We start from the raw sequence: 26,715 nt of genomic DNA on the forward strand, positions 1-26,715 counted from the left end.
CTTTGCCCAGGAACTACAGGATTGGAGCCAGATGGAAAAAGTAAGTTTAGGTGTGTCTCCTTTTTTTCTTAACTGCTAAAATGATTTTTTTTTCTTTAAGAAACATTCCACATAACTACTTTTGCATTCACCCTTCGGTTAGGCAGGATTTCCTTGCAAGGGGTAGTATATTGAGTTTGAGATGTACATCTGTTAAAATGGAAATTTTGACTGATACAAGTTAAATTTCTTGAAGAGAAATATAGCATAGAGGAGTCCAAGAACTCCAGAGGAGAAAATGAAGGTACTTCCCCCACCCCTTGTAAAAAAACATAAGAGAACAGTTCCTGGATTTTTTTGAACTGCAAAGCTTTTTCTGGCTCAGATTTATCTATCTATCTATCATCTCTCTATCTCGCTATCTACCTATCTTGCTATTTTCCAAATTTGAAGGCAAAATTTAATTTTCTGTTGATTTTGACTTACACAATGCCAATTGTCATAGTATAATAATATTGCCACTTCAGAGAATTGATGGGGCATACTTACATCCTGCCATTCTGTTCACTGTTTCTGAGAGGGTAGATGGAATTCTTGCAAAGAATGAGGGCTTCGAATTTCAGTTTTCCCATTGTTCAGGTATGTGAACTTGGTCAAGTTACTGAACATCTGTAAATTCTACTTCTCTTGCTTTGGAAAGAGGTATTGACATTGCCCCGGAAAAGCTGTGGTGAGGGCTTAGTAGCATTACAGAAGTATAGGCTAGTGAATTGTATTGTACATGGTAAGTACAAAGACAGAGTTGTTATTCTTTGAGCAGTTATTAGAAACAATATTTTCAATTTATTTAATTCACAGTTTCCTATTTTGCTTTCTTATATATTTCACTTTAATTCAAGATGGAATTTTGGAAAGTCAATCAGTAGTGGGCATTGGTAGCCCAGTGACATGGCAAATATATTTGTTTTTATAAAAATATAGGGCTGGGGGCTGGGGATATGGCCTAGTGGCAAGAGTGCTTGCCTCCTATACATGAGGCCCTAGGTTCGATTCCCCAGCACCACATATACAGAAAATGGCCAGAAGTGGCGCTGTGGCTCAAGTGGCAGAGTGCTAGCCTTGAGCAAGAAGAAGCCAGGGACAGGGCTCAGGCCCTGAGTCCAAGCCCCAGGACTGGCAAAAAAAAAAAAAAAAAAAAAAATATATATATATATATATATATATATATATGGCTGTTGTGGTGGTACATGTCTGTAATCCCAGTGCTCAGGGGGTTGAGGAAAGAGGACTGTGAGTTTTAGGCCAGCTTGAACTGCAGAGCCAAATCTTATCTCAACAGACCAGAACAAAACAAAACAAAGAAAAATGTGAAAATAACACCAAAGGAAATAGATGACAAGTCTCTAAAAGTTCTAGCACCATATTTATAGCTATTTAAAATTAGAGTATTTTTCATCCACTCTGCTGAAATGACTCCTCTTATGTTAAACTTTAAAGACATTTTTCCCATTGGAAACTCAAGCTTCACGGTTAAAAAGTGCTGTGAGATGGACTTTATCTGAGTGACAAAGCAGAAAGAATCGTGGACCAGGAGTACATCACAACTTTCTTGCTTGTTGTACATTGCTGGGAAATTACTTAACATTTCTGCTTTTTATTTGAAAAAGGGTGTTTCGGGCTGTCTGGCTGCAATGAACAGAAATGCCCTTGCTAACTTAGTCAAAGTTTTATTATTTTACTGAACTAGGACAGGATATACATTGAGTTGAAGGATGGATAGAAAATCAGGCCTGGAAATGGGGGGAAATCAAGGCAGACATTTGTAGATATTGGACAGGGGGCAGGAAGAGTCATATGTGGTTCTACCACCAACATGCACAGCTCTCAGTACTTCTTTTTTTTTGGCCAGTCCTGGTCCTTGGACTCAGGGCCTGAGCACTGTCCCTGGCTTCTTTTTGCTCAAGGCTAGCACTCTGCCACTTGAGCCACAGCGCCGCTTCTGGCCGTTTTCTGTATATGTGGTGCTGGGGAATCGAACCCAGGGCCTCATGTATACGAGGCAAGCACTCTTGCCACTAGGCCATATCCCCAGCCCAGCTCTCAGTACTTCTAATATCCCGATTTCTCTTTACAAGCATCACATTCATAATGATGGCCTAGCTTGGCCAGCATGCCAACATCTAAGAAAGGGATGGATTTAGGATCCTGTTCTTTGTCCATTTCCTGTGAGTGAGAGGCAAAGCCTTGAAAGGAAATCAGAATACTATAGAAGAGGATGTGGATTATGGGCAGCAACAGAACAATGGATATCTACTACAATGTGGATCATAAATAATGCTGATTTTCCCATAATTTGTGAGTCCTGTCGTCTTTAGTAAGCTAAATAAAGCATAAGATACTGGGTAGCATTATTTATTTTATTGCTTGTGGATTTTGGCTTAAAATAACAGTTGATAGAGACACTGAAGTTTCTTTTTTTAATTTGTGTCAATGGTGGGCCTAGGCACTAGGCCCTGAGCTTTTGAATCCTTGAACTTTTCTGGTTACGGATAGCATTCTCACACTTGAGCCATAGCTCCAGTTTGGCTTACAAATTTTCTTCCTTTGCTAGCTTTGAACCATAATCCTCAGATGTCAGCCTTCTGAGTAGCCAGGATTACAGGTGTGAGCCTGGCTCTACAGATTGAATTTTAAGCAACGGACACAGCAATCACACTATCTAGTTACTTAGGGACAGAACTGCCATCCTTTTACATTAAGAATTATCTTTAGGGCTGGGGATATGGCCTAGTGGCAAGAGTGCTTGCCTCGTGTACATGAGGCCCTGGGTTCGATTCCCCAGCACCACATATACAGAAAACGGCCAGAAGGGGCGCTGTGGCTCAAGTGGCAGAGTGCTAGCCTTGAGCAAAAAGGAAGCCAGGGACAGTGCTCAGGCCCTGAGTCCAAGGCCCAGGACAGGCCAAAAAAAAAAAAAAAAAAAGAATTATCTTTAAATAGTTGGACCAAGAGGTTTCAATTCAACATGTCAGTTTATGAGCACAGAGCATCTTTTTTTTTTTTTTTTTTTTTTTTTGGCCAGTCCTGGGCCTTGGACTCAGGGCCTGAGCACTGTCCCTGGCTTCCTTTTTGCTCAAGGCTAGCACTCTGCCACTTGAGCCACAGCGCCCCTTCTGGCCGTTTTCTGTATATGTGGTGCTGGGGAATCGAACCCAGGACCTCATGTACACGAGGCAAGCTCTCTCGCCACTAGGCCATATCCCCAGCCCAGCACAGAGCATCTTGATTGACGTCACCACCTTGCACTGTCCCCTCCCAACCCTACTCTTCCTCTCAAGACAGTACTCTATTTTTAAACATATTATATATTTAAAAATAAGGTTGAGTATATTATACATTTGCAGTAAAAATTATTTTGAGTTTTCTCTTACTTGATGACCAGAAAAGTGGTAACTTAAGTGAGAGCCAAAGTATCCACCGAGAACAAATGCATTCCTAGCCAGGTACTGGTGGCTCACCCCTATTATCCTAGCTACTCTGGAGGTTGAGATCTGAGGATCCCAGTTCAAAGCCAACCCTAGCAGGACAGTCTATGAGACTCTTTTTTACAATTAATCACACACACATAAAAGCCTGAAGTGGAGCTGTGACTCAGATGGTACAGAGCTAGCCTTGAGCATAAAAGTCCAGGGACAGGGCTGGGGATATGGCCTAGTGGCAAGAGTGCTTGCCTCGTATACATGAGGCCCTAGGTTTGATTCCCCAGCACCACATATACAGAAAATGGCCAGAAATGGCGCTGTGGCTCAAGTGGCAGAGTGCTAGCCTTGAGCAAGAAGAAGCCAGGGACAGTGCTCAGGCCCTAAGTCCAAGCCCCAGGACTGGCCAAAAAAAAAAAATAAATAAAAGTCCAGGGACAGCACCCGGGCCCAAGACTTCAAGCCCAAGGAGAGGCACAAAACCAAACACAACACAACCCCCCCCCGCCCTTCCTCGTAAAAAAACAACAAACAAAAAAACCTCTCAAATACATCCCTTGTTAGATTTTGTACAATAAAAATTGGCAAAAGACTAGCCTGATCATTAAACACCTTGTCAATGGCACAAAGGGGAAGGTTTTATGTCCTCATTAATAGGGTTGCTTGTTGAAGTAGACATAGAAGGTAGGATATTGTAGAAACAACACTTAAATGTTTTCGTTGCAATATCCAAATGAGTATTCCAGAGTTGGGATAGGGGTTAAAATCATGCACTCTTATAAGAGTCTTTTTGATTTTGTTTCTTTCTCTGTTTTTTTTTCCTTTTTTAATTGGTGTAGCTAAAAAATTAAGTACAGCACCATTGTATCTCCAGTGTAAAATCCTTTCCAGTAATTTTAGTAGGGAATTCAGTAGCTATGCTTTTTTACTCCTGTTTTGAAAATTCACATGTCTGTTCTTAGGTCTTCAGCTTTAGTGGTATGATAAAAACAATAGACAGAGGAAGTAGGAAATCTATTAGTGTTCACTGCACTATTCGGAGTCGTGAAGAATAGGATGACTTGACTGAAAGCAGGCATGTATACTCAAAATCTCATCAAACCTCAGGATTATCATTTATGCTTGGAAATATGAGCACCACTGCTGAAGGAGGGTTTATGGATTCAGGCAGGGCCTGCAAGTTCAGGTCCTTTCTCCATCAACCAAAAAGCATAGAGTTTATAAAAGTTGGGAAAATGATCGAATTTGACTTAATTTCTATTTTTATTAAGAATAAATTGGTTTACATTGGACCATTACAACTTTCCTTCAGTCCCATTTGGGATTTTTATGATTTCAACAACTATTTCAATGTATGGAAAGAAGAGAGACTTTATCTAAATCAGATTTAGCCTCATTTTATTTTTCATAAGCAAAAGATTATATAAAATTATAAAATGCATATGATATGGTTAGGTGAATAATTAGACATAAAATAGCCAATCATTTTTTTCTTTTGTGTGTAAGGTGGGATGTATCATCAGGTCATGTGCCATCATCAAAAATTTGATGATGATTTTTTTTTTGCCAGTCTTGGGCCTTGAACTCAGGGCCTGAGCACTGTCCCTGGCTTCTTTTTACTCAAGGCTGGCACTGTGCCACTTCACTTGAGCCACAGCACCACTTCTGGCCATTTTCTATATATGTGGTGCTGGGGAATCGAACCCAGGGCTTCATGTATACGAGGCAAACACTTTACCACTAGGCCATATTCCCAGCCCCAAGGTTAAATTTTTAAACATTTCTTTTTGTCTACTGATAAGGCAGTACAAAGTAACACTTGTTGTTTCTATTATTTTGAAGTATTCAAAATTCTACTGCTGAATTTGATTTTCTCCTTAGATAGCTATAGATACATATCTATCTATAGATCAGTAACTATATCTTTATGTATCTTTTGTGTGATACTTAAGTTTGAGCCTAGAACCTGAAGATTGCTAGACAGGTGCTCTACCATTTGAGCCATTTCTCCATACCTTTTTGTTCCAGTTTTTCTTGATTGTCAAAGTGTGATACAGAGGGGTTACAGGTTCATATGAAAGGCAGTGAGTACATTTCTTGTTCTACTTGTTACCTCCTCCCTCATTTCCCCCCTTCCCCTTCCCCTCTCCCCCTGAGTTGTGCAGTTGGTTTACACCAAATGGTTTTGTAAGCGTTGCTTTTTGAATGGTTTGTCTTTTTGTTCTTTGTCTCTCGAGTTTGGTATTCCCTATCCCTTCCCCAGTTCTAATACCCATATAAACAGTATCCAGGGTACTCAGATGTGATACAATCATACCTTTTTGCTTTAGATATTTTTCAAATAGAGTCATGCTTTTTCTCTGAGCTGGCCTAGACTGAAATCCTCCTATTTATACTTTGGGCATACCGGGAGGAGGGGCATCCACATCCAAACTCAGTTTTTTAATTAGTTGATATTTGGTCTTGAACGTTTTTTCCTGGAGTGCCTTTGAAACCTGATCTTCAGATCTCAGCCTCCTGAGTAGCTAGGATGACAGGCATAAGCCACTATGTGTAGTTTCATATCGATTCCTATAGTACAATATTATTTATTTAGTTATAAGCAGATTATTCAGAGGCTGAATAATTAATAAGTGATTGGGGCTTTTTGATTAGGGAAAAAACTATTAAAATTGGAGAAGATGAACTAATAAGTACTCATTCAATGGCCTCACTGTCAGGAGTAACTAGCTAAACATCATCAGTTATATGTGTGTGTGTGTGCTTTACTGAGGTTTGAACTTGAAATAGGGCCTTGGACTTGCTCAGCTTACTTGCTTGCTTTGTTTGCTTAGCTGGTGCTCTATCACTTGAGCTACTTTTCCGGCCCGGCTTTTTGTTGGTTCTTTGGGGAATGGAGTCTTATAGCCCTTTGCCCAGGATGGCTTTCAACTGTGATCCTCCAACTTCAGCTTTTTTTTTTTTTTTTTTTTTTGGCCAGTCCTGGGCCTTGCACTCCGGGCCTGAGCACTGTCCCTGGCTTCTTCCCGCTCAAGGCTAGCACTCCGCCACTTGAGCCACAGCGCCGCTTCTGGCCGTTTTCTGTATATGTGGTGCTGGGGAATCGAACCTAGGGCCTCGTGTATCCGAGGCAGGCACTCTTGCCACTAGGCTATATCCCCAGCCCCCAACTTCAGCTTTTTTGTAAGTAGGATTGTAGGCATGAGCCACTATCACTTGGCTGCTGACTTTATGACTTCTATTTCATTCAGTTTTATTTAACTTTCAGATAATATCTTCTAGAAGCCTTCATTGTTAGGCTCTCATGACATAATACTTGCGCTTTTCCTAGTATTTTATTCAGTTATTTCAAATCTTGCTTCCTTCACATACTGCTAAATTATTAAATATTACCTTCCAAACTATAAAACAAGATTGACTGAATACAATGTTGTCTACTTTGGAAATTCCATGCTGTTTCTATAACTGGGTTATACAGCAACGTTTGTAGCATTTTTGTTTCATTTTGTTTTCGTGTGTTGGTTCTGGGCTTGAACACAGGGTCTGGGCCCTGTCCCTGAGCTTTTCTTTTCCCCCCTCTCTCAAGACTACCTTTGTACCACTTGATCCACAGCTCCTCTTCCCACTTTTTGCTAGTTAATTGGAGATACGAGTCTCATAGGCTTTCCTGCTCTGTTTGGCTTCAAACTTCTGTTTATCAGATATCAGCCTCCTGAGTTGGATTACAGGTGTGAGTCCCCAGTGCCTAGCTTAAATCTGAAGTTTTAACAAGATAGTTTTTATCTCTTCTTAAGATAGTAACAGAGGCTATAAGTGTGCAGAGGAAAGAGACTATATTTTTTATTTCTACTTTTCTTCTTGTCTTTATCCTCAGTATACATTGTACTATTTTAACTTCTCTACAAGAGATTATTGGTAATATTGCTAACTTCTTTCATTGGAAGATAAGAATTTAAATATATTTAGCATCCTCTAATGTTTCATGCCTTTCCAGGTATCCATGTCTTTCTTTTTAATTCTGGAAAGTTTTAGTCATTATCTTTTCAATACTGTACCTCTTCTAATATATATATATATATCTCATATATGTATATTAACATTCTATTGCTTAACTTCTCTTATTTCAACCATTTATTTCTTTCAATTATCAGAGATTTATTTGGCTTAATCATCTAGTTTACTGATTTTCTCCTCACCTCTGTCTACTGTACTCTTCAGTTCATATATTAAATATTTTATTTCATGCTTTTCTATTTTAGGATTTCTAATTGGTTCTTTCTATAGCCATTTTCCTATTTTATAATCTTGCTTTTGTTTCATTGAAGTTAATCTTTCTTTTCCACTTCAAGAATTTTAAGCACTATTATTTAAAAGTATCTTTTCAGATTTCTTAGTTATTGTTAGTTCTTCCTACTAGTAATCCTTTCTGTGGGCTTACTTCTCTTTTACTGTGATGACTTTCTTGTGTAACATCTTATCTGAGGGGGACTTTCATGTAATACTTCTTGTGTGGCTGTTTAGCAGTTGCTAACCTACAATAGGTTATGGTGGTATGGAAAGAAATTTCCCTTTCTGGTCAGAGGCTGGCAATGTGGTTTTAATTCCGGACTTTTTGGTCATGCATTCAAGGTCCTTGGGTCATAGCAAATTAGTTGTTAAAGCCCACCAATGGAAGTCTTGTGCAGATTCATTCAATAACACTGGTATGCTGATCTTGATTGACACATCAGGAGTTTTCACTGGAATGGTCTGAGGTGTAAAGAGGTAAAATCAGAATTCTGTTTTAGCATGTTTAATGTGGCAAAGATATACAGGATGAATCGTACAGTAGAAAAGTTGGAATACCAGAGAGTTGGTAGGTCACTATGAAAGAAACATTGGGGGTCAATACTAAAGGAACTCGACTAGGTCGTAGCCCTAGAAAGAAAAAGAACAAATAGTAAGGAAGAGACCAGCAGGACGGATTATTGACATCTTGTGGAAAGCAGGGAGGTAGAGGAAGTTACATATAAATTATGGTATGGGGAGAATAATGTCATGAAAGAACTGATGAAACCAGACTGCAGAGGATTAGCAAATAAACATATTGCCCATTTTAATGTGTCACAGAGTTACAGGGCAGAGTTCCAGGGGCAACAGTGGCAGTGAAGAGATGAACAATTGTTGTATTAGTCTTTCCTAAGTCTATGATTCATGTCTGTTGTTTAGGGACTGTGAGCGATCTTTTTGTCGTTCTTGTTGGTTGCCATTCTTTAGAATTCTTTGTTCAAGGCTCGTGACTTATGCCACCCCTCCAGTTCGGGATTTAAAAATTTTTTTAGTAGTTTATTGGAGAGGAGAGTCATGAACTTTCCTGTTTGGTCTGGATTTGATCTGTGATCCTCGGATCTCAGTCTGCTTAGTAGCTAGAATTATGGGTGTGAGCCACTGGTGCTTGGCTCAATGTAACCCAGTGTATATCTTACACAGTGAAGAAGAGTGAGGGAAGGGTGGGTAGAGAGGGTATGGGTGAGAATATTGAAAGGTGTGATGTCGATTGAGATATATAGTATTTATAAACTTCTTTGTTAAATGGTAACTTCTTTGTACGACTTCTTAAAGACAATAACAACTGCAACAACAATAATAAACAACCTCTTATAATTTATCTGCTTTGCCTGGCTTTGAACCATGGTCTTCACATTCCAGCCCCCTAAGTAGCTAGCCACCAGCGCCTTGTTTAATCCACCTTTATATGGGTCTCCAAGAAAATTTTCAGTACTGATCACAATTCTATGGGAGTATTTATTGTTCATTACTGTGGGGTAGAAAATGGAATCAAGAACAAATCATTGTTTTTCTTTTAATTGTCGCATGACTTGGATTTTCCACCAAAGTTCAATCAAGAGTCAGCTTGGGGTCTTGGGGAATGAACCAAGATGTGGAAACACTTAGTCCAGCCATGATCTAGGGAAAGCTTTGCGGTGGAATCAGGTACTAAACGCAAGAATGTGGAGTCATGGCAGGGTTATCTCAGCCAGAGGGGAAATGGCCAGCCAGGAACAGTGACTGGCACAAGAAGCCAGGCCAGCATCTTGCTGATAACCCTCAGAAAGAGCCTCGCTCCCCTGAGGAAGTAATGGAAGCCACTTCCTGGAAAAACACATTAATTTGACACTTCACTTGCTCTCAAATGAGGTATGGATAATGGTGAGCCTTTAAAAAAAGAAAACATGAAGCAGTCTTAGAAAATTTGAGGAAATCGCTCCTTGAGGTTACAAACACTACAGATCTTTTATAACAAAACCCCTTGGCCAAGGGAGAATAATAATTTCCATATGGGCAGTTGGTTCTGACACAGGGTAAAAGTCTAAAGATGGGGGTGCAGTCTCTAAGGAATGTTTAGAGCTCAGAGCGGCAACAACTGGCTGGCTATCCACTGAACCCTGTTCTCTTCTGCCAAACTCCGCCTCCTCCACCATGCCTGCTGTGGGTGAGGTCCTCTGCCATTGGCCACCACCACATTCTCTCTCTGCTCCTGCCTTTCCCTGGATCCATAGAGGCTCCCGTGTCCCGCATGCTTACCCAAGTGAACAGCCTGTATGTCCGCCTTCACTGTTGGCGCTCATTTTGCTGCTACAGTCTACCCTTCTGGTAGCATCATTGTATTCTCTTGTGTGGTTCTGAAAACGTTACAGGGGCAATTTCACAAAGACTCAGTCCAGTCCTGTGATGCAGATCTTTTAAGGTTTTTGTTGTTTGTTTGTTCCTGTTTGGATGCTGGTCCTGGGGCTTGAACTCAGGGCCTAGGTGCTGTTCCTGAGTTTCTTTTGCTCAAGGCTAGCATTCTACCACTTGTACCACTTCTCCACTTGGGGCTTTTTTTTTTTTTTTTTTTTTTTGGTAGTTTAATGGAGGTAAGAGTTTGACAGATTTTCCTGCCTGGGCTGGCTTCCAACCCATGATCCCCAGATTTCAGCCTTCTGAGTAGCTGGGTTTATAGAAATGAGTTTTTGTTTTCTTTTTCTTTTCCTGTTAGAACAATCTCTTAATGTTCCTGACTTGTAAGTAGCCAGCCACCAACACCATTCCTGGGCTATGTTGCTTCTTACTAAGTAAAAGCTGGCCAGGGCTATGAAACTCGAGTTTCTATCCATTGTTCTGAGTGTGCACAAGTATTCAGATAGCATTGTGTTCAGGCTGGGGCCTGTGACCCTAATTTGGAAAAACTACGGTTTAGACTGAATCAATATAGGAGACATATTGGACACTATTTCTCATAGGTGCTCTGTGTAGTACTTTTTTTTTTTTTGCAATTTAAAAGTTATTTGCACTAAAGAAGAACGAAAACTTTGGGGAAAAAAGTAGCATCTTTTCTGTTACATAAAAAAAATTCAGGTGTAGATTGGCAGCATAAAGACGTGTATAGTAGACTCAAATTGTGGCTCAGGGCCGGGGGAGCATGATTCAAGTGAGAGCACCTGCCTAGAAATCTTGAGGCCCCAAGTTCAAATGCCAGAACTGCAAAAACAAACAACAACAACAAAAAAAAAACCAACAAAAAACCCAAAACATTATTCAAAGGGTCAGGGTTGTGGCTCATGTTGTAGAGCTCTTAGCTAGTACATGACAATATGATGAATTTAGAAATAGTTACAGAAGAATAAGTATTTATGTGAATATCATGTCTGAGTTGCAATGTCCTATACAATCCAATCATCTGTGTCTTCATCTTTGCCTTCCTCCCCGATAGACATTTATAGTGTGTTGGGATGAGATTCTACCTTTCCCACCACCCCAGCTTATCAAAGCAGTAAACCAATCACATAATTCACAGAATTTTAAAGATACGTGTAGAACTTGGACAGGGTCCAGGAGAGAACCATGAAAATGATTAACGGGTTGGAGAATAGCACCGATGAAAAAAGATGAATGGGAATCAGGATTACTGGTATTGAGAAGGTTTAGAGGTGACTTAATAGCCGTCCTCAAATGTGTGAAGGATTATTAAGAGAGTGGTGGCCAAGTCTTATGGGAGCCTCTCACAGAAGGACAATAGTGACTAAGTCAGGAAAGAAGGGATCTAACCTGGAGGCGAGTTTCAGACAGGATTCTCCATTCTCCTCTCCATCTTCACCATGTACTGAAATTGGCCACTATCCCCCACCATACTGTGAAGAACAACTTCAGTAGAAGAGTGTGCTGTTAGTTAGCATGGTAATTTCTGTGGTGGGTAAGGAATCTTTAGCAATGTGGGCATTCAGTGGGGTGTTCTGATTAATTCGCCATTTTAGTTTGCTAAAGGCTAATTTATTTCCATGCTTATCCTTGATGATGTTTTGAAAAAAACAATTATGTCTTCCTTGTTTTAACCATGTTCTCAACAGGGAGAACTCGTAGCATCTGATTTCATGAAGACAGTTTTGCGAGTTTGGGTCAGGGGTAAAGCCCCGTGGAAGCTTGGCATACAGGGCTGAACCACACCTGTGCTTAGGGTCTAGAGAGTAAGAAATGGGTGGCATAAATAATCAGCTTGGTAATTTTAGTCATACATAACAATGTTCTGAACATTGCTGCCCTCAAGATCTCATAACTGAAATTCATAAGAGAAAGGTCACCTAAGATGATTTTTTTTTTTTTTTTTTTGCCAGTCCTGGGCCTTGGACTCAGGGCCTGAGCACTGTCCCTGGCTTCCTTTTTGCTCAAGGCTAGCACTCTGCCACTTGAGCCACAGCGCCACTTCTGGCCGTTTTCTACATATGTGGTGGGGAATCAAACTCTTGGCTTCATGTATAGGAGGCAAGCACTCTTGCCACTAGGCCCTATCCCCAGCCCCTAAGATGATTTTTTGATACTAACCATTTGTTTAAAAATTTTCAAATGGGGGCTGGGGATATAGCCTAGTGGCAAGAGTGCCTGCCTCGGATACACGAGGCCCTAGGTTCGATTCCCCAGCACCACATATACAGAAAACGGCCAGAAGCGGCGCTGTGGCTCAAGTGGCGGAGTGCTAGCCTTGAGCGGGAAGAAGCCAGGGACAGTGCTCAGGCCCTGAGTCCAAGGCCCAGGACTGGCCAAAAAAAAAAAAAAAAAAAAAAAATTTTCAAATGGAAGAAAAGAGCCAGGCATCAGTGGTTCATGCCTATAATCCTAGTGGCTCAGGGGGTTGAGATCTGAGGATCAAGGTTTGAAGCCAGCCCAAGCAAGCACATCTATGAGACTCTTATCTCTGATTAACAACACCAAAACCAGAAGTGGTGATGTGGCTCAGGCAGTAGAGCATTAGCCTTAAACACAAAGCTCAGGAACAGTACTCAGGTCTTGAGTTCAAACCCCCAAGCACTATTCATTGCATGCGCGCGCACACACACACACACACACACACACACACACACACACACACCGGAAGAAAAGCCAGTATCAGTAGTCACTGCTGTAACAGTACATTGGTAGTAATCATTTCCTCTCATATCTCTTCTGCCTCTTTGAAATCATCTCAAATTTCACATCTACACCAATGATAGTGAGTGCCTAGATCTGTATTCTGCCCCACTTTGGGTACTTTGATTAATTTAACCACATGTTACTGTCAGGTCGAACACATTCATCTTGTGTCTCAATGTGTCTACTCATCAATCTCCCTATGGCTCTTTCCCTTCAGGCTTTATTTCATCATGTTTAAGGGGACTGTCTCCTGCCTGTCTTTATCTTGTTAGGCTTTCAACAGCTTAAGATGCATCTTCACCTTTCATTCTGGTTGTCAAGCTTCCTGTAACACGCTCTCTCATTTCCCTATTCATAAAAATGTCAGGGCCATTTGTGCACATCATATGTACAGAGAGATATTACTACAGATTAAACCATTTTCCCCTGAGGAACTTCAGTTTTCCTAGTGCCTATGTTTTGGAGAGTGTGCAATACACTTCACAGCAGAGAGCAGAGCTCACCTCAGCTTCTATGGAAAGGCAAAAATGAAGGAGGCAGCTGTGTGCTTTTGTTACTAGTGGGAGCAGGTTTTGCATGAACAAAGTTCAGTTAGTAAGCTGGCCTCTGGTGCCCCATGTGTGTAACACTAGCTTCTTGGGAGGCTATAGTCTGAGGAACTGAGGTTTGAAGCCAGTCCCGGCAGAAAAGTCTATGAGACTCTACAATTAACCACCAAAAAGTGGAGCTATGGCTCCACCCCCATACAGCCAACACACACACACACACACACACACACACACACACACACACACACGATCAATGATTCATTTCAAAGGTAGACTGCTACACAGATATTTTGAGGTTTTATTAGGTATGCTGCCTGGTCAAATGATCAAATAAACCATCACTTAGAACTAGAAGCTCTGCTGTTGAGCACCAGTGCTCAGCACCTCATGAATGCTTAAGTTTTCTTGAAGGAATGAAGTGGCATGTAAAGTTGGGACAACAGAAAAATATAGATATTATACAGTGAGTTAAATATATATTAGTTAAAAGTTTCACTACTTGAACAACGAGACTACTCATTGTTCTGACTATGGCTCTGAGACTGGTAGTTCTTAAGGGTGTGTGTGAGCGCGTGTGCGTGTATGTGTTGGTTGTATGGAAGTTTGAACTTAGGGCCTCGTGCTTCTTAAGAAGACATTCTGGGCTGGGAATATGGCCTAGTGGTAAAAGTGCTCGCCTTGTATACATGAAGCCCTGGGTTCGATTCCTCAGCACCACATATATAGAAAAGGCCAGAAGTGGCACTGTGGCTCAAGTTAGCAGAGTGCTAGCTTTGAGCAAAAAAGAAGCCAGGGACAGTGTTCAAGCCCTGAGTTCAAGCCCCAGGGCTGGCAAAAAAAAGAGAAGACATTGAACTTCACTTCTCTAGTCCTTCTTGTTCTGATTCTTTCAGCAATCGAATCTCACTTTTTTTTCACTCTGCCCCAGACCCTGATCTTCGTCTATATGCTTCCCACTCTAGCTGTCATGACACATTCATGGCACCATGCCCAGCTTTTGTCTTGGTTGAGATGTGATATTGTAAAGCTTTTGCTGAGGCTGGCCTAGAACCATGATCCTCATCGTTTCTGCCTTCTAAGTAGATCAAATTACAGTTGTGAGCAACTGGTGTCCAGCTACTTATTTTCTTAAACTATGAAATAATGTTAGTATTATTCCACTAATATTATTTATAGTAGCATTGTAGATTGCATTACATGATATTAGTGTTAAATATACATATGTTAAATAACTATATTCAAATTGATGTTCCATATCTTTTTGTGACTTTGCTTTTCCCAAATAGTTATTTTGTATTTCCTATTTAGGTTAAAGGTAGAGATTTTCTTTGTTAATGATTCAGGATATAAATTCCAGAACAATAGTGAAATGTCGTCGTAAGATTGGCTAAACCAATTTTAATAATGGCTTAACATGAGCATGGGAGTGAATGGAGGAAGGACCCATTTGTTTAGCAGGCTTTAGTGTCACATACTTGGCTTGACTGATGTTGTTGTTGAATTGGTCAGCTCAGCCAAATTTGCTTTCCATAAAGAGCTAATTCCTATTCCCCAATTTCCTTTCACTCTCATTTGCTGCAAAATCGAAGTAGCTGCACATCTATTCTCTTCCTTTTAGATTCTTCTTCAAAGTTGCTGGGGTCATGCCACTGACCCCAGGAGACTGGATTCACAGCTATGCTCAGAAATGAAACATTATTCATGCCCTGGATGAGGGAAGACTAAAAAGGCATTTCTATCTTTAGCAGTGCGAGTCCCAAGTTATGTTGTTTTTCTTTTTGTTTTAATGTGTTAAGTGTGCTCCAGGCATGTCTTAGTGAGTTAAACAAAAATTAGCAAGGAAAAGTAGAACAAACGGGTGGAATTATATTCCCTCTTAAACCCACAAAAGGAACAATTGACAATTGGTGAATGTGATGGGATGGCATGGCAGGTTGCATAGTAGGTTTGGGGAGCTCGTGCACTTTACTGGAACACGACACAGGAAACCTGCCTGAAGAAAATGGAAATTTATCATGTGGTCACTGAGATCCCCTGGAGATTGGAAGCAACCTATCATAATGCTAGCTTTGTTGGCGACCTGGGCTCTGGCTGGTAGCTGAATGCTGATAGCCTGAAAGAAGCAGTTTGTAAACATTGGTTTATAGTTTTCTTTGGGGATATTAGGAAGTTTTTACTGTTGTGAGGCATGTGCAAAAGAGAGGAGGAATGGTTATTCATGGCGATAAATTGATTTCATTTAAAAGACTTTTGTTCACTCTGAGATTATTCATTTTATTTTTCCATTTCAGTGCTTTTTTTTCCTTTAGTGAAATAGTGTGTGTGTGTGTGTGTGTGTGTGTGTGTGTGTGTGTGTGTGTGTACTTTAATTACTGATCACTGAAATCTTTGGTCTACAAGTTGCCAATACTTTTTGTTGTTGTTGTTAATCTACACCTACAAAGCCTGGAAAAATAATTTGTGTTTCAAACTGAGTCCTTCTTTCTTCTCGTATCACTCTGGAAGAATTTTGATTTGTGTCTCTCTTAAAGAATATGTATCTTTATTTCATTTATTGTCACTTTATAGATTTTATATAGGTTTTAGTTAGGTGCTGTTTCTCACAACATATCTTTTTTTTTAAGTTTTTATTATAAAACTGATGTACAGAGAGGTTACAGTTTCATACATAAGGCATTGGATACATTTCTTTTTTTTGGCATTTTTTTAAAGTTTTTATTATAAAACTGATGTACATAGAGGTTACAGTTTCATACGTTAGGCATTGGATACATTTCTTGTACTGTTTGTTACCTTGTCCCTCATACTCCCCTCCCCCCTCCCCCTTACCCTTTCCCCCCTGAGGTGTTCAGTTCACTTACACCAAACAGTTTTGCAAGTATTGCTTTTGTAGTTGTTTCTCTTTTTTTACCCTATGTCTCTCAATTTTGGTATTCCCTTTCAATTTCCTAGTTCTAATACCAGTATACACGGTTTCCAATATACTCAGATAAGATTACAGAGTTAGTGTAGATACAACCACAGGAAGGTGATACAAGAACATCATCAATAGTAGAAGCTACAGATACACATGGGATGTTGAAAGTAGTTACAACTGTGATATAACAATCGTTTCCATAACATGGAGTTCATTTCACTTAGCATCATCTTATGTGTTCATAAGGGTATGGCTACTGGGCTCTTGTGATCCTCTGCTGTGACTTGCCTAAACCTGTGCTAATTATTCCCAACAAGGGAGACCATAGAGTCCATGTTTCTTTGGGTCTGGCTCACTTCACTTAGTATAATTTTTTCCAAGTCCTTCCATTTCCTTACAAATGGGCAATGTCATTCTTTCTGATAGAGGCATAAAATTCCATTCTCACAACATATCTATTTAACTGACCCATAATACTTGTACATACTACTGATACAGTATGACATTTCAGTACATGTTGCATTTTGTTTCTTAACTGAAACTTGGTAAAATACCAAGAAAGAAAAATTCTTTCTTTCACTCTAATTGATATCTATTATGGTTAGGATCTATTTGGATTTATTTCTATCATTTTATTTTTTACTTTGCATTTCCTCCCTCCCTCCCTCCCTCCCTCCCTTCCTTCCTTCCTTCCCTCTCTCTATCTGTCTATCTGCCTGTGTCCTTAAGGTAGAGTCTTTATATGTTGCTCAGACTGATTTCACACTCATTGCTCAAGTGATGGTCCTGCCTCAGCCTTCAGAGTAGATTGCACTATTGGACTATTTCCCCTTCCTTCTCTTGCTTAATGGACAATTGGATGAATTGGGAAAAAAATCCCTTTATTATATTCTATTTACCTTCTTTTCATAAGCACTAACAAGTACCTAATTCTTTTTCTTAGCAAAGTCTCACAGTCAACAATACTTATTCTTTTTTTTGTTTTTAAAGAAATATTCAAAGTGGGAGAAAAATGAGGAGGTATTAATGTTCGAAAAGAAATGTACTCACTACTTTACATATGTAACTGTAACCTCTCTATTCATCACCTCCACAATAAAATTAAATTAAAAAATAAACATTCTACTATAAAGCATGTTACTTCACATTGCTTTTTTCTAGTGGTAGTCCTGACTAGGATTTTATTTTATCAAATTTTTATTATCAAACTGATGTACAGAGAGGTTACAGTTTCATACGTTAGGCATTGGATACATTTCTTGTACTATTTGTTGCATCGTCCCTCATTCCCCTCTCCCTCCTCCCCCTTTCCCTTCCCCCCCATGAGGTGTTCAGTTCACTTATACCAAACAGTTTTGCAAGTATTGCTTTTGTAGTTTGTCTTTTTTTTACCCTGTGTCTCTCAATTTTGGTATTCCCTTTCAATTTCCTAGTTCTAATACCAGTATAGACGGTTTCCAATATACTCAGATAAGATTACAGAGTTAGTGTAGATACAACCACAGGAAGGTGATACGAGAACATCATCAATAGTAGAAGCTACAGATACACATGGGATGTTGAAAGTAGTTACAACTGTGATATAACAATCATTTCCATAACATGGAGTTCATTTCACTTAGCATCATCTTATGTGTTCATAAGGGTATAGCTATTGGGCTCTTGTGATCCTCTGCTGTGACTTGCCTAAACCTGTGCTAATTATTCCCAATAAGGGAGACCATAGAGTCCATGTTTCTTTGGGTCTGGCTCACTTCACTTAGTATAATTTTTTCCAAGTCCTTCCATTTCCTTACAAATGGCTGCCCAGGATTTTAGTTTAAATTTTTGCTTATGTCTTCCAAATGAATCATATTGTTAATGTGTTTAATCATTACTTACCTATTTATTTTCTCATCTTTGTCTCATGTGTCTGTCCCTTCCTCATAGATTCAGTAGGACTCACCTTGAACTGTTTAATGTCTTTTGTGTTCTTTTAGCAATGCTTACTAAAGGTAAATTCTCTTTGCTTTTATCCATCTGAAAATGTTTTTACTTTATACTAATTTGTCAATAACAGTTCCTTGGATTATACAACTAAAGGTTGACATTTCCTCTTAGCACATTGACAATATCACTCCATTTTAAAAGCTGTTGCTGAGAATTCTGCTTCCAATTTATTGTAATCTAGTTTAAAATTTTTCTGGGGATAATTATTATAGAAAATATTATTTATTCACCTGTTTTTATTCTTCTGCACCACAGACTCCCAATGACTACTATTACTTTTCTAAATAGATTTTTATTATCTTTAAGTAGTTGTGCTAAGGAGTTACCATTCAAATCATTTTACAAGGATGAAGCATCTTGACTAATGTCACTCCTTTAGTAATCTACTTTTAAAACTTTCTCTTTAGTTATTTCTCCTTGTTTTTGGTACTAGCTTATTAATTGATGTTTCCTTTATTAGAGCCTTATTATTATTTTTAATCTTGAATTTTTTTGTATTTATTTATTTATTATATTGTTGGTCCTGGGGCTTGAACTCAAGGCCTGAGCACTGTCCCTGAGCTCTTCAGCTCATGGCTAGCACTTTACCACTTTGAGCCACATTGTCACTTCTAGTTCTTTTATATTCTGTCACTAGAAAAAGTACTATGTTTTTTTCTTTTGGCGTTGGGTGCATATTTTATGTTCTAACTATAAATAAACATCTTGTAGTTTCAGCTTATCCTACAAGTTATGAATGCTCCTCTTGATTATTTAGATTTATACACATTCATTTGTCACATGTTTTCACATATGTGATTTATGTTGAGATTATATTTCATGCTGAAGTTCCTTATGACTGGATATTATGCTTTCTAATATTTTCTTTGTATGTTTTATAATTTGGGGCTATGAGCTCATTTTCACAAGGCTTTATCTGAGGATATTATATGGAGATTGTTATTTGGAGCACTTTTGCATTGGATTTTATAGTTTAGGAATTCCACACTGAAACCCTAGTTGGCCTATTTCTTATTTGCCATTCATTCTTAGCCTTCTTTCTTTTTACAATTCAAATCAATTAGTTTTGGAAGTGTCTCTTATCCTTCCTGGATAAACCAAACCCCACTGTCAGCAGGTAATTGTGCATCCCAGATCCTTACCTTCCACACACCCTTCCTTAGCACTGATGCCAGAAGATCTTTCTTAAAGGAGATTCTGGTTGTATTAACTCTTTATTGCTTACCATGAGCCTACAAACAAACTCCACCTAGTGTTTTCTGACCACAATTATTTTCTCATAGATGCTTCATGCTTAAGCTGCCAATATGTAATTCTGTAATATGTTGATGAACTTCCTTCTTTCAATGTCCTCATATATCCTGCTCCATCATTAACTAGCTTCCTTGATTTGGTGAACCTTTACATTTTAGAGGCATGCTTTTTGTACTCAAGTTCAATGTCAACTTGATTTTTGTTATTATTGTTTATTTTTTAAAGATGAAGGATCAATTAGAGAGAGTTTAGTTTCTCCTAATACCCTCAAGTCTTCTACTTTTTGCCACTAAGAACCACATCAAATTTGGTAGGATCTCTAGGATAGTAAATACATTTTTAAAGCACTGATTTCATGGCTTGTTTGAAAATCTTTCTGTTCAGAAACTTACCAACCAAATGTAACACTGTACATTCATTGCCAAATTTTTGGCAATAAATATACTGTATCTGATCACCATGCCTTTGTAGGTAACAAATGAGACATGAGTTCTCATTTGCCCTTGCTGTGTCGTCTCTCCTGCTTTGGTTTTCTATTTTTAAAGTAAACATGTTGAATGCAATGATCTTCACATTTCCTTTCACTTCTAAAACTCTCCCAGTGACTCAAAGGAGTGATTTAGATATTTAGAAATGTCTCATTGTAATATATTCCTCCAAGATATGTAATGCATCCCTCCATAGGGTTATGGCTCATAATTTTTAGAAAATGTGTTATATTTAAGATAAATTTTGAATTTTAGGATCCTTGACTGAATAAAGAATAACCAGAAAGTTCTGACTAATATGAAAAATTTGAAAGGTAAAGACAGATGTGTTAAACTTTGTTTTGATTTAAAAGAACAACAGTAAAGATCAAGAAATATCATGCTTCAGGAATGTGAACTTAAAGCCCTGCTAATGGGCAAAGCCGTCCCTGGGTAATATCAAGTAGCTAATGTTATCAGTCTTATGTAGTGCTTGCTTTACTACAAATGATCTGCATAGCTCAGGAGAAAGATCAATAAGTCTTTTGATATGCTTGTCAATTTCTAGTGTTGATGAGTAAGTTCTTTTAAGCAGCCTGTACTCAGATATTAGTGTGTCTTCAAAGGAACCAAATGCATCATAATTTCATAAGAAAAATTAATCTATTAGTGATAAAGGTTTTTTTTCATTATTAGTAGGAATGTCTCAATCCTTGGGATTTTAATGAACTTATCTGAACTTTACTGTATTAAAATATTTGCTCTAAATTTTCTTTGAGTTATTTATGTACATTAATAGCCCTTAGCGTTTTAGATCTTCGATGAAAAGCTAGGATATTTATAACGTGTAAGTCAGTAGAATTGGGCAGAAGCAAATTTTTAAATGGAGAAATAATATTGGGAAGAAATAAATATCTTTTGCAGAAATTCATGAAAATACACAGCTGATCCCTAGTAATATTTTAGTTTTCTACTTGATTCTAGAATCTTCTTCTCCTTCTGGATTTTCATTTATTTATTTTGTGCCTCTCAATTCTCCTGCCATTTTGCCTTTCTTTTAAACTCTATTTCTTTCCTTTTTTACTCTCCTTTTCCTTCTCTCTCTCTTTCCTTACTGTCTTCTTCCTTCTTTCTCCCCTCATGAACATTTGTCTGTATACACAAAACTCACCAGTAATTGTAAGCAGTTACACAAAGAAAAATCCTAGGATGTGAGATAAAAAAATTCACCTTTTGTATACTGGATATATTTAAATGTAAGTGAATAATCACCTATTGTTTTATACACATACTAGCTGGATGTTGTAGTTCAGTTTCCATTAGATTTATGAAACAATTGGTGGTTTTTCTTTCCATGTATTTATTTGAACATAAATTGGTCTATGAACTACATTGTGTATGTTAAGTTGTAGTTTTGGTTTCTAGTCAAATATACCATGAATTAATAATAATCTGATATTGACTTCAGTTGAAGTGAATACCAAGATTTATTGACCTAAAGTAGAAAATATGGACCAAAGTGAAACCTCTGTCAATATTTATTTACCTTTACAGGGACAATTAATCTTGATACTCATTGAAACAAGAAGTCAATATATGTATTGTTATGTAGTTTTGGAGTCTTCCATTAGAAATATTGGCAAGTTGCTGGTTCATAGCCATAGATTTAAAGGGCTTCTCAATTTGAGTGTTTTGGATATTGGGAGCTAAAAGATGTAAAATATCATAGTAATATTAACCAGAAATTTAAAAATATCAAGAGCGGGTTACTGTGCATTTCTTGCTGAAATTCAGTGGATCCATTTTTAAGTAATATGCTCTTCCAGGAGACTCCTAGTCCTGGCCTCTCTGTAAAAGATGTCATTGTGTTCAGAGGTGGACTAAGCTCTCCTAGTAGGGAGTGTGTTGCTCCTCTGCTTGGGTTGCAATGGTGCTAGTGCATAAACCCCAGTGTCCCTTTTTTATTTCCTAGGAGAATTTTGTAAATTGCACATATACTTGGAGAAGAATAGGCTCTAAGTTTTGTATCCCTTTTTTCTTAGTTGTTATTTGAATAAAAATGTAGATGAGAAGGACTTCCACTTTACTGTGACTCTTGAAATCTAATGAAGTACTTGACATGAATTTGGGACGTGTGAAAGTTACTAGTCTTGGGGGGAAACGTGGCTTATTCCTTTTAATCCGTAAATCTCTGATTCAGAATGTGGCGTCCAGGATTATATGTTCAATTATCTCTCATCCCCAAACACCAATAGAGACAATAAGTAAAACCACCAGTACTTGGTCGGAATCACAGCCACAGCAGAGCTCTGAGATATGACGTCAGAGTGATTGACATCCCTAGTTAAGAATGAATCCAAGCTGTGCATGCATGGTGCAGGCCTGTAATCCTAGCTACTCGGGAGGCTGAGATCTGAGGAGTGCTGTTCATAGTCCGTCAGGGAAGGAAAGCCCATGAGACTCTTATTTTCAATTAACCACCAAAAAGCCAGAAATGGAGCTGTGGCTCAAGTGGTAGAACACCAGCCTTGAGAAAAAAGCAAAGGGACAGAGCCCGCGCAGCTCCTGGATTCAAGTCCTGGTACTAACACACACACACACACACACACACACACACACACACACACACACACACAAATAAGGATACATCCTATCTCCTCTGCATTTTTTACTTCCTAGAAATAAGAATTTGCTTTATGCAGAGCAATGACCAGATTGTTTGTGGAAGACATTGAGCATTACTGCATACACACAGAGAGACATATACATTACAGTTTTAAAATGACATATATTTAGCCTCATATGTTTTTATAGGACCATTGTATTACAGACATTGTGAAAATATTTTAAAGTTTTTTCTCCCTATGGCAAATCCCACTTTGTCTCGGGATTGTTTATAATGCCCAATATAATAGAGTATGCCAAAACATACAGCCGAAAATCAGGAATTGGCTAGTGTCCATGAGCAATCAAATCATTAGTAGACTTGTATTCAGCTTTAAGTTCTCAACTTATTTAATTAGCTGACATTTTCTGTCATTTGGGGGTAATGATTTGCTTTGTTTGGGGGATAGAATGTTTATTTTTTTTAAAAATAAGGTTTAAGTTCTTTGCCTGGTTATACAGAAATATATACTCCTTTTTTAGAGGGTAAGGAAGTATTTTTAAAAATTTTTAAATGTTTTTTCTTCTTAATTTTTTTATTACTTATTTTCTGTTTATGTGGTACTGAGCAGTCAAACCCAGGGCCTCATGCATGCTAGGCAAGCACTCTACCACATTCCCAGTCCTCTACTTCTTTTATTGATGTTAATTTGTGAGTAAAATGTTTAATACAAATTTGTACCATGTATTGTTAATGAGTCTAGGAAAAATGAAACAAAGCACAACAAAAGCAACAACAACAATAATGAAAACCCTACCGTGTAACAGTCCTCTGCAAGGAACTCAGAAATGCAAAGAGAGATGAGTCCTTGAATGTACTGGCGACTGACACTCTTCAGACAGGGGTGGTATAAAACATAGATACACAGCCACACTGCTTAATCTTCCAGCCACCAGGAAAGTGCAAGATTATCTCCTTTTTTCATCGTTTTGCACCAACACTGGGGTTTGAATTCAAAGCCTCACACTCATTTGGCATTTTGGCTCAAGGCTGGTACCCTACCATTTGAGCCACAGCTCCACTTCTGTGTTTTTGCTTAGTAATTAGAGATGATAATTGGAGTATCTCCAGATTTTTCTATCCAAGCTTCGGCTTTGAACTGTAATCTATAGATCTCAGCCTCCTGAGTAGCTATGATTACAGGTGTCATCTCCTTTTGGAAGAAGATAAGTAACTTACCACTCTGTGCATAGATAGTGCTCTCACCACCAACAGGCCTCCTGTACTGGGACTGACAGCAGAATAAACATGGCAGTGTTTATAAAAAGCCTTCATAACTACACAAACCCTAAGAGGTATAGAAGGAATAAAGGAAGACAGTAGAAAGTGGGAAGTGAGTGCGGGGGAATGGTGAGCCATGGAGTAGGAGCAGGTACAAAAGAGGAAGAGAAGGGTCCAGAAAGCCATCTATACATCACAAGCAACCTCTCTCTGCTTCTAATAAGCACCCACAGTCCTCAAAGTATTCAGACCGCTGGGTGGAAGGTAAGCTAGTGAACAGTGCTCAGCATTTTGCAGTAGAAGTTGGCATACAGGTATTCATGAGATAGTATATATAGGTCAAAGAAACCTTTTCACTAAAATAGAAAGATGAGGCCCTTGCTTTCCTGAAAACTAAATACAACACAATGATTAGACTTGAATTGTCACATTTCAATATGTTGATCTTTGGTGACCCACACAAAATGATCACTGTAGTTTTTTCTGAATGAATGGCTTAGAGCGATGACTGTATTTATCCTGGAGAATGGGTTGTCAGGGATGAAGGCATTACCCTTACTGTGGAAGAAAATGCATAGACCTTAGAGTCAGATGGACAAGGACGCACGCCTTCTGATAGTTTTCTGATGTTGAACAATCCACTTATTCTCTATTTTGTTTTGCAATTAGAAAATGGAGGCTTCTTTTTAACACTTGCATGAAGATTAAGAAAGAGAAAATAGTTGTAAAAAGCCCTGCACAATACCTGCAACACAAGGGGTTCTGATTTATGTGGCTGGCCTCCTGTGAAGGGAAGGACTTTTAAAAGCTGCCCTTTCAGATTTCAAGATGTCAGAGTCCTTTATTTTTTTAGTGATTATGTCCACAAACGTGTCTGCTTTCCAAATTTATTCCCTAAAAATCACATAGAGTTTGCATTGGAGGCAAAAGAAAATCTACAAATGAGATGTTTTGTTCACTACCTACCACGCCCCTACTGCTCAGACATATTGGCTGATTTCTGCTTGGCCATGCTTCCATGGCAGTTTTCTCTGCTCACGGAGATGTGTGAAAGCCATAGGCTTTAGGAGAAACTTCAAGGCATGCCTGTTGTTCTGCCTCTCATTCCAACTCCACTGATGTCTCTTACCCCACAGACTGCCCTTCATTCCTCCAATGCCCCAACTTCCTCTTTTCAGAAGTTTTGTGACATCTTGAAATGCTCTTCCTAGGCTCCCTCTACTTCCCTCTCCCTTCCATTGCTGTCTCTTTTACACACACACACACACACACACACACACACACACACACACACACACACACAGAACTATGTATCTCATATTCTTTATTTAATTTAATTTACATCATCTTGATGATCATTTCCTTGACACACCAGCCTAGGTTAAATCTGCAGGATGAAAAATCTGCTTCTTATCACAGTTACGATTTATTGTTTACCTTGGTAGATATTGGCTAACACCTGTCTTTCTGGCTAACATATTGACTATATTTGTCTTGGGTATCATCGTATCCCCACATAAAACTCTCTGCCTGGTACAGAATAGGTGGTCAAGATATATTTTTAAAACTGAATGATGGTAGATGTAGAAAGAAATTGGTACCCATATTATTGTAGCATTACATGATTACGGAGGCCCCTTGTGCTCAACATTTGTATGTATTAGATGCATACAGGTTAGTTTGTACATGCTGAACTGTAAGGTGACTGTGTGTGGTACCATGGATTTGAGGCCACCTATATGGTTTATAAATGAGTAAGAAGGAAGCAAGTGCTGTTCAGAAAAGTAGCTAACCTGGCTACATCTTTCTTTTGTATGGTCTTTAAAGCCACAATGTTTAAGTCTATCACAGCTCAAACACAGCAGACACAATCTAAAGAATGTAGCAGGTACCAGGCACTTTTCTTAGGGTTGGTGAGGTCTTTGAAACAAGGTAGGAACAAACTTAAGCTTGGTAATTTGTGAGATCCACTATCCACTATCCAGGACTCAGTGTTCCTTTGCTTGGGTGGTGCTCATTCTCTAAGGTGGGTGCTTAGCCTAATGTGTTTAGAACAGTACTAGTACCCCTGATAAGTCTGGGTGGCTACTACCTTGGTGGCTATGAAATAGCAGGTAGAGAAAAAAAGAGCAGTGGATTGAGAACACATTGTGCCAAATCATATTATGCACTGAATTCTGTCTGGGCTACATCCTCCTTCTATAGCTGTTAATATTATGATTTTTCTATAAGGAAATAGAATAGCACTAATGATACACACAAGCTCCCATATAGAAGAAACAAAAGCTCCGAAATCAGAGCCTTTCAGAGCACAAGTAGAAAGTTGCAGAGCCATTGGATATCTCTCTTTGTCAGATGCCATGGTGTCAGCCTGCTAGCCATTTGTCATCCCTGAATTTCATTATCTGCTCTTTCCCTGTCTTTCATTCCCAGTTTGCTAGGACATTTGTTCACCGTTGACCTCTCTGACAAATAATACACCTTAATTATGTTGGCAAGAGGGGATATGTCATTCCCAGGCCACTTTAATTGTCTATCCGACAGGCATCCTGCAGCGACATGAAGCAGCTTCTGGTGTCTTCTGACCGCAATTGGAAGACAATCCTGGGCTTTTACTTTGTCTGCAGAAAGCCTCAACTTTCCCAGATAAAACTTATCAGAGTCCTGTGTCACATTTGTTTTTTGGTCGCTATAACAAGTTCTCATTAATTTCACGAAAACAGTGCGGATTGCCTATTAATGAGGCCTCTCTAGGAAAGGAAAAAAAAAAACA

General features: G+C 38.8%; 1 protein-coding gene and 1 long non-coding RNA gene across 10 annotated transcripts in view; one reads left to right on the forward strand and one right to left on the reverse strand.

Moving 5' to 3' along the window:
- Mecom (MDS1 and EVI1 complex locus) overlaps positions 1–26,715 on the forward strand; it is a 568,324-nt gene that overhangs the window by 170,096 nt on the left and 371,513 nt on the right. The gene's annotated exons all lie outside the window — the stretch shown is intronic.
- On the reverse strand, positions 1,197–2,735 carry LOC125351999. Its single transcript, XR_007211075.1, has 2 exons — positions 2,087–2,735; positions 1,197–1,872 (listed from the first exon to the last, which is right to left on the reverse strand). It is a non-coding gene; the product is annotated as an uncharacterized LOC125351999 (long non-coding RNA).

The sequence above is a fragment of the Perognathus longimembris genome, chromosome 5, assembly GCF_023159225.1.
Source record: "Perognathus longimembris pacificus isolate PPM17 chromosome 5, ASM2315922v1, whole genome shotgun sequence".
Classification (NCBI taxonomy): domain Eukaryota; kingdom Metazoa; phylum Chordata; class Mammalia; order Rodentia; family Heteromyidae; genus Perognathus; species Perognathus longimembris.